The sequence below is a fragment of the Saccoglossus kowalevskii genome, chromosome 16, assembly GCF_978046115.1.
Source record: "Saccoglossus kowalevskii chromosome 16, keSacKowa6.1, whole genome shotgun sequence".
In the NCBI taxonomy this organism is placed as follows: Eukaryota; Metazoa; Hemichordata; class Enteropneusta; family Harrimaniidae; genus Saccoglossus; species Saccoglossus kowalevskii.
In genome coordinates this window covers 16,121,593-16,128,565 of record NC_140656.1, presented here as the reverse complement: position 1 = coordinate 16,128,565, position 6,973 = coordinate 16,121,593, and the positions used below count along the sequence as shown (strand labels likewise).

The 6,973-nt window shown below is 36.7% G+C and overlaps 1 pseudogene; it reads right to left on the bottom strand.

The window, feature by feature from the left end:
- Positions 1-4,793: 4,793 nt before the first annotated feature.
- On the bottom strand, positions 4,794-6,433 carry LOC146733696 (uncharacterized; annotated as a pseudogene).
- Positions 6,434-6,973: the final 540 nt, after the last annotated feature.

The window sequence follows — 6,973 nt, the reverse complement described above, 5'->3', positions numbered from 1 at the left end:
CAGAATTGCCTTCCATTATTTGCAGTCCTGAATTGTGTCACAATGCATTGGAACGCATTTCTAAGAGCACTATTTGTCAAGGCAACGAAGATTTCATTTCACTGTGCGATATTGATAAGAGTGTTCATCCTAATAATGGAGCTGTTTTTTTCAATAAGAATGGCAACATTGAAGCATATGAAGAAGCCCAGTGTGCTAAAACTATTAGGAATGTGCGATGCCATTTGCTTTTAGAATCACCTGACAGCAGATGCTGTGTATGCCGGATGTACCGTACAAATCTGTCAGCAATGAAAACAAGAAAACTGAGAGCAATAGGCAATGACCAGTCGAAGACGAGAAATGATTTCCTACCTCGGAAGCAATTGGAAGAGAAGGCAAGGCGTCTATCACAAGAAAAGACAGATTTAAAGAGGAAGCATGACAATCTTCAGGACAAGCTTAGAAATGTCATTGAAGAAAGGGGAGTCATGCTTGATGACGGCTTATCATCGTCTCTTTCTACTGTTATGAGCGAAAAGGAAAAAGAAATTGAGATGATCTATGACAAGAACAGTCCTCAATATCTTTTTTGGAAACAGCAGAAAGAAGTAACAAATTGTTCAAAGACCCGGAGAAAATGGCATCCAGCTATGGTTAAGTGGTGCCTCGCCTTGTATGCCAAATCACCGTCTGAATACAGGATGATTAGAGGATCAAAATATTTGATACTGCCCCATGAACAAACACTCGCTGACTATAGGCATTTCACCACTTCTTCACATGGGTTCAACTGTGAATTACTCGAAAGAATTAAAAAAGACATTAAGCACAACCAGATGCCAGACTTTCAGAAAAATGTAAGCGTTGTGTTTGATGAGATGAAGATAAAGTCTGGTTTGGTATACTCCAACAGCTCTGGGAAATTGATAGGTTTTTCCAGTCTCGGGGATATCAACAATGAATTGAGGAAATTCACACAGGACCAAGAAGATGTCAGTGATTGCAACAATTCATCCGAACCTCTTCTTGCCACCCATGTATTAGCATTGATGGTGAGAGGGATATTTTCTCCACTCAAAGAAGTATATGCATGGTTTCAACAGCTACCAGTTGTTCTGGATTGTCTGGGAAGGTGTTATGATGCTCGAACTTGCAGATTTCAAGGTTCGTGCTCTGGTGGCTGATGGTGCCGAAACTCAGAACCTCAGAACCTTTTTCGGTGGCAATCAATAACAAACTTTGGTTTATTTTTATTTTAGTGGTTTGTCAGTCGAGGTTTACGTACGAAGATGCAAAAGAAAGCTCCTGTAGTATGGTCAGCAAAGCTGCAAGTTCAATTCTGCAAAGTCAAATGTTAACATTGAACAAAGATGTCAGCCTTGAGCTTCAACCAGTTCTGCACTACGTTGTGAACCAACCCAACTCGACAAGCACTTCTCAGATGGCCAGTGAATTAAGTTGGTGTTCTTTTCCCAAAGATCTGCGTAAAGAACATTACTTCACAGTCTTTTGACAATATATGCATGTCTTTTTACCAGTTGAGTTTGTCAAGTGTTTTTAGTAACATTTTTACAGTTTTTATTAGAGAAGCCAATTTCAATGTGTCAGAAACTTCCCAGTCTTTTTTGGAACAGAGTCTTGTTTTTAAATTGACGAAAGTGTTATTGCAGGCTAGATGTAGTGAAGCTCACGAACACACTCTGAATGCTACAACAGATGCAACACTTTCATCACAAGAAGAGCAGGTGCTAAGATATGTAGCTGGATTTGTACCACACAAGTTAATTAAGTTTTATAGGAGATATCCTCAAAATACCTATGCTCAGTCGTGTGTTGAAGTCCTTGAGTCATGGAATGGTGGTGACGAGTGCAGTAATAGTAGTATGAAATTTCTCAGCTATACGAAGAGTGGATTGACAAGGTAGATAGAGGTGGTCTATTTCATGTTAAGGACGAGGTGTATCTTTTTTTCAGACGCTTAGAACAGGTTTCTAGACAATTTACAGTATACAACGGGCGTAACAGAATACAGAGTTTTATTAATGCATGTAGCAGACAGCGAACCAATTTTTTTTTTGTCTACGATTGGAGCTGCTGTACTCTCTCTACTACGTTTTCTTAGCACGGGCTAAGGAATTTGACCTCTTAGCCCGTGCTAAGGAGCTGTGCGTGAACGCAACATGTTTTTTTTGCCGGAAACATGGATTAGTATAAACAAGTAACTGTTGCTAAATTTTGAAGTGCTAAAGCATTGCTTCAAATTTTCATCAAAATAAAAATCACGACGTACGACAGGTATCATAACTGCGCGTGCGTAACGCTGTGATTGTATTCTATATATTCTATATACATGGGAGTCAATTATTACAAAACAAAAGTGCTCAAAACAAAGTATATGTAGAGCGGATAAATACGGTAATAGAGAAATTAATACACAACTACATGAATATTGAAACTCGACAGCACTGTTTCGTAAGGTACAAGTACCTCACTCATCAGGAGCTTTATGTTTAATAATTCACTGCACCAACGAGCATACATTATAAACTTCGCAAATATATATATACTAATTAAAAAAATAATTAAAAGGAAAAAACGTACAGGTTTAAGTGTTACATAATAAGGCTTTTGATCTGTGTCGGCATACGAGTTTATTTTGTTTAGTGTGGAGTGGTGAGGTCTAAAAATTATGATAACTTTTTCCTTCAAACATGGAATACATCGTTTGCTAGAGCTACTGTACGGGCTACCACGAGCAAGAATTGTCCATGTTATTCTATGCTCAATATTTTTTCTTTGAGTGACCAAACATGTTTACTTAGTTCTGTCGCATTTCTAGAGGCCTGATTACGAAATGAGGCAGTGTGGTTTCTGTTCCTTGTTTTGAATTCATTTCCAGTGAGGCCGACGTTCGTTTCTCTAGTTTGTTTGTCAAATTGCGTAACTTCCGCTTGGTATATCACGCCGGACTGCAAACACTTCCCGTTCAGTGGACATGCCGTTTTTTTCCCTGACAATTGCATAGTTTGTTGACTTTTGTTTTATCAGTCGCGAGTTGTCGTTTGTTTTTACTGTTTACGTCTCCTCCAGCCCTTTTACGACCAATTAAATACAACTTTTACTTATTTCTGTTACATCCGAATTAACGTATACCAATTATATAGCTTACAAAATATTTGTAGGCTATATTGTCAAGTAATATGAGAGGATGCACTAGAAACTAGCTTGGATATACAGATCCCAGTTAACGTATATAATTTTTCACTACCTTATACTAAAATATGAAGTTACCCAGATAGGGGGAATGTCTCATGGCATGGAAAAATAATCCATTTTCAACCATTTGTCCATGTTATATGATAGTGTGTACGGTATTGTATTAAAATATACAATCATAGTACAATGTACATATGGAAAGTGAACAAAATTAAGTAAATTTGTATTCGTGCTGGGAATTTCCAAACCAGTTTATAAAATTGTGAACAAATATTTTCTTAAATACCACTTAACGTGAAAGGCGTTTTCTCATTAGTGTGTATCATTTATGCATATAATTACATATCTCATATACATGTACTTTGTATCATTTTAATTATACATGGTATTTCCAGATTAACGACACATACAACATTAGATTCTCCGATGAAAAGCCAATCATTGCCAAAGCCACTCACCGCGAAGCTACTAATTATACAAATTAAATAATGCCAAAACTAATCAGGCCTGCTTATTATTGCAGATCATCTCCACATCAAGTTTTATTTAACCCATTATTTACTTGCCATATTGAAATGAAAAAAAATGACATATACAAAATTCAGAATCCAGCAAATTTAAAATTAGAATTTCCAGTCTGTGTTTAAAGACTCTACTTTTCAAGTTACCCTCCCTTTGTGTGTGTGTGTGTGTGTGTGTGTGTGTGTGGGGGGGGGGGGGTTGTAGTAGATCCAAACTCAGGCAGTAGTTTTCTACTAAAATGTGTTATTTTTAATTGTCATTTATATTTTAATTTATTCATATCGCTATTTTTTTACATAATATGACCCAGCATCCAATACGATCCACCATATATGGAGGTTGGATTCTGTAGATATGACCTTGTGGCCATCATAATTACTCCAAATTTATTTAAATCATTAAAATATGACAATTAGACAATAAATACACATATGATTTGCATAAGCACAAGCACTACTAATTTGTTATTTCTTGCATGTTAAAACCAATTATGGGAAATATTGTGCCTAATCGGCTAGGGAAAAACTGTTCATTGAGAAATTTACGCATTATTTGTATTTCAATAGACCTCTGGTTACCACAGCCCTCCCCTAGGATCCCATTTAAACGTTCAAAGGGAAAAGTCCAAAAAGAGTACACTGGACCATAATCCAATATGCAGTCAGCAAGATGCGCATGATAGTGCATATTCGGTGTAACTAGCTGTGATCCATACAATTGTTCAAACTGGCGACAAAAAATCATCAAATATGAATGACCCTTTCCAACATTCCTAATTGATATTACTGGAGCACACAATAAATTGCAAGCCAGTACAAATAGGCGCCACATTTCAAAATCCTTCCGAGGTAAAACATCTTTCAAACTAAAAACAGAAAACAAGGTTATCCAATATTTCCACTGATCAGCAGTTAATCCACCAAAACTTGTTGCTATCTTCAATGGCATTCTTCCCATATCTGCAGGAACCTTGGTGTTATCAATCTTGGTCTGGATAATTTCAAGCTGATCTTTGGATATCTTTGGTTTCTCCTTGTTGAGCCACACGTTCTTCATGATGTATTTCCCAGTACCTAAAAAAAGATTATGCAGTGGTCCACAACATGAAAGCGAACACAGTCAAAATATTGCAACTTTAGCAGAGCTGAGTACCTTGAACCATATTTTGTGGACAGCCTATCTCTCTGCGCTTTGGTTGTTGCGTTGGAAACCTCTTCAGCCTGATGCCTGTGGTTCACTGGCTCAAATCCTCCAAAATTAATTTTTTCGCCAAATGCCCCAGTTAGAAATTCTCACATTTGGAGCAACCTTTTCTAGCCATGTGACCAACAAAACCACACAGTTTTCTGGTTGCAGGCACGTCTGACACCACATTTAATAATGCAGCATGGAATGTGTCATTGTATGTTTTTCCAGATTCTGTATAGTCACACGTAAGTCCATCTGTCCAGAGTGTATTGAGCTCTTCGACTAATGGTGTAATGTACGAGTTTACGTTTAATGATGGTTCTCTAGGACCCGGAAGCAAACCAACCAATATTGCATTTTCTTTTTTATAACGTTCTGCTCTTGGTAGATTCAATACCACCATGTATAAGGCTCCAACGCTATAAGGTACATTCTTGAAGGGAGTGAACCAGTCTAGATTTAACTGAAATGCATAATTTTTTGGAGCAGCCAAGAAGGGCTCCCCATTTACATGCTGATATTCTTTCCAAATTCTCCCATCATATACATCAGCAAGAATTCCATCACCAGGGTTTCGTTCTCGCCATTGTTCACACCTCTTGGCAAACCCATCTACTTGCAGTAAGTTGGTAAGACGAGTCTTAACAGATTGGTACCCATACACTTTGAATGGGTAGAGTCTTTTCCTTTTGCCTTGCAATTCCACTTCTTTCAGTAGCAGCTCACCACAGGGTTGTCTGTTTCTTTTGTCTGTGCCCCGGAAACTCAATAAATGTACATGTAGCAGATACATTTTGATTACCTACATTTTTGTAACACTTATCAAATTCATATTCATGGCATTTACGACACGCAACAAATTTAGTGAACTTATCTTGATTTGATCCAATATGCTTTCTCAATTTATGTAAGCTACCTGGAAGCAGTGTGTTCAAAGCACCCAAACAAGGAAAGACATTTGCTAATAATACAAAAAAGTTTTCAAAAAACCAAGTAACATGGCCATGCAAACATCTGATAGATTGTGAAAATACCACATGTATGCTAAAAACAAGCAAAACCAAATCAGTAATGTCAACAATTTTGTGCTCTCTGGTTCATCAACATTTGCCAACACAAAAAGTTCACTTCTGCTACCATCTAATATCTCTACAAAATCTTCCCTCAAATCCTTCTCTGTAACATTGTCCCAAATTTCAGATTGAATGTTATTCTCATAGAGAAATTCATTATCTTCATATGCAGGATCCTTGAAGTATAATAAGTCTTCTTCTTCAAGAGTTTGTAGTATTTCATGATCACTGGTGGAAATGTCTGTCTGACTTTCAATGTCAACAAAAGATGGCAAACTGTCATAACTTTCATTGCCGTTTGTAAATTCAGTCATCTCACAGGGTAATGAGTCACATGGATCTTCACTCTGTGTCCAAACCATAGTTGTGTCATTATAAAACTCTTTACGATGACGTTTATGTACACGATATGAAACCTCTTCACAATGTGGACAATACTGTCGTTTAGACATTGTAATTCTGGTGGGGAAGAAAAAATAAATACCGGTATATGATAAAAGTCTGCAGTGATCTAGTTGCTTATTGATAGTTACATATAGGTGAATCATGTGTACATATGTGGCAAGTAAAATCAAATCCTCCTACATGGAACTTGACTATGATTTATCAATAGAGGTGTCCAAACTAATTTGGGCCTATAGTATCAATGAAAAGGGGGAAAATTCTCCAAATCATTGGTGAAAAAAATACCAAAAATATTTGTAACAACAAAATAAATTTTAACAATACTATACCCCAAAAAAAAATAATTTAAATTTGTTGTCAGCATCAAGTCAAATTAATGCATTCTAATCGCTATCATTTATTACAAGCATTGACAATGCACAATCCCTGTTCTGTATTTTTGGATACACAATATCAGTGATGTGATGCTATATTAGGTTGCTGGTAATCCACTGTAATTGGCAAAGCATGTTTGGTTGGTTGAAGCGCTAAAAACATTAATTTGCAACAAAAATTCGGTATGCAGAATTACTTATTATTGACTTATT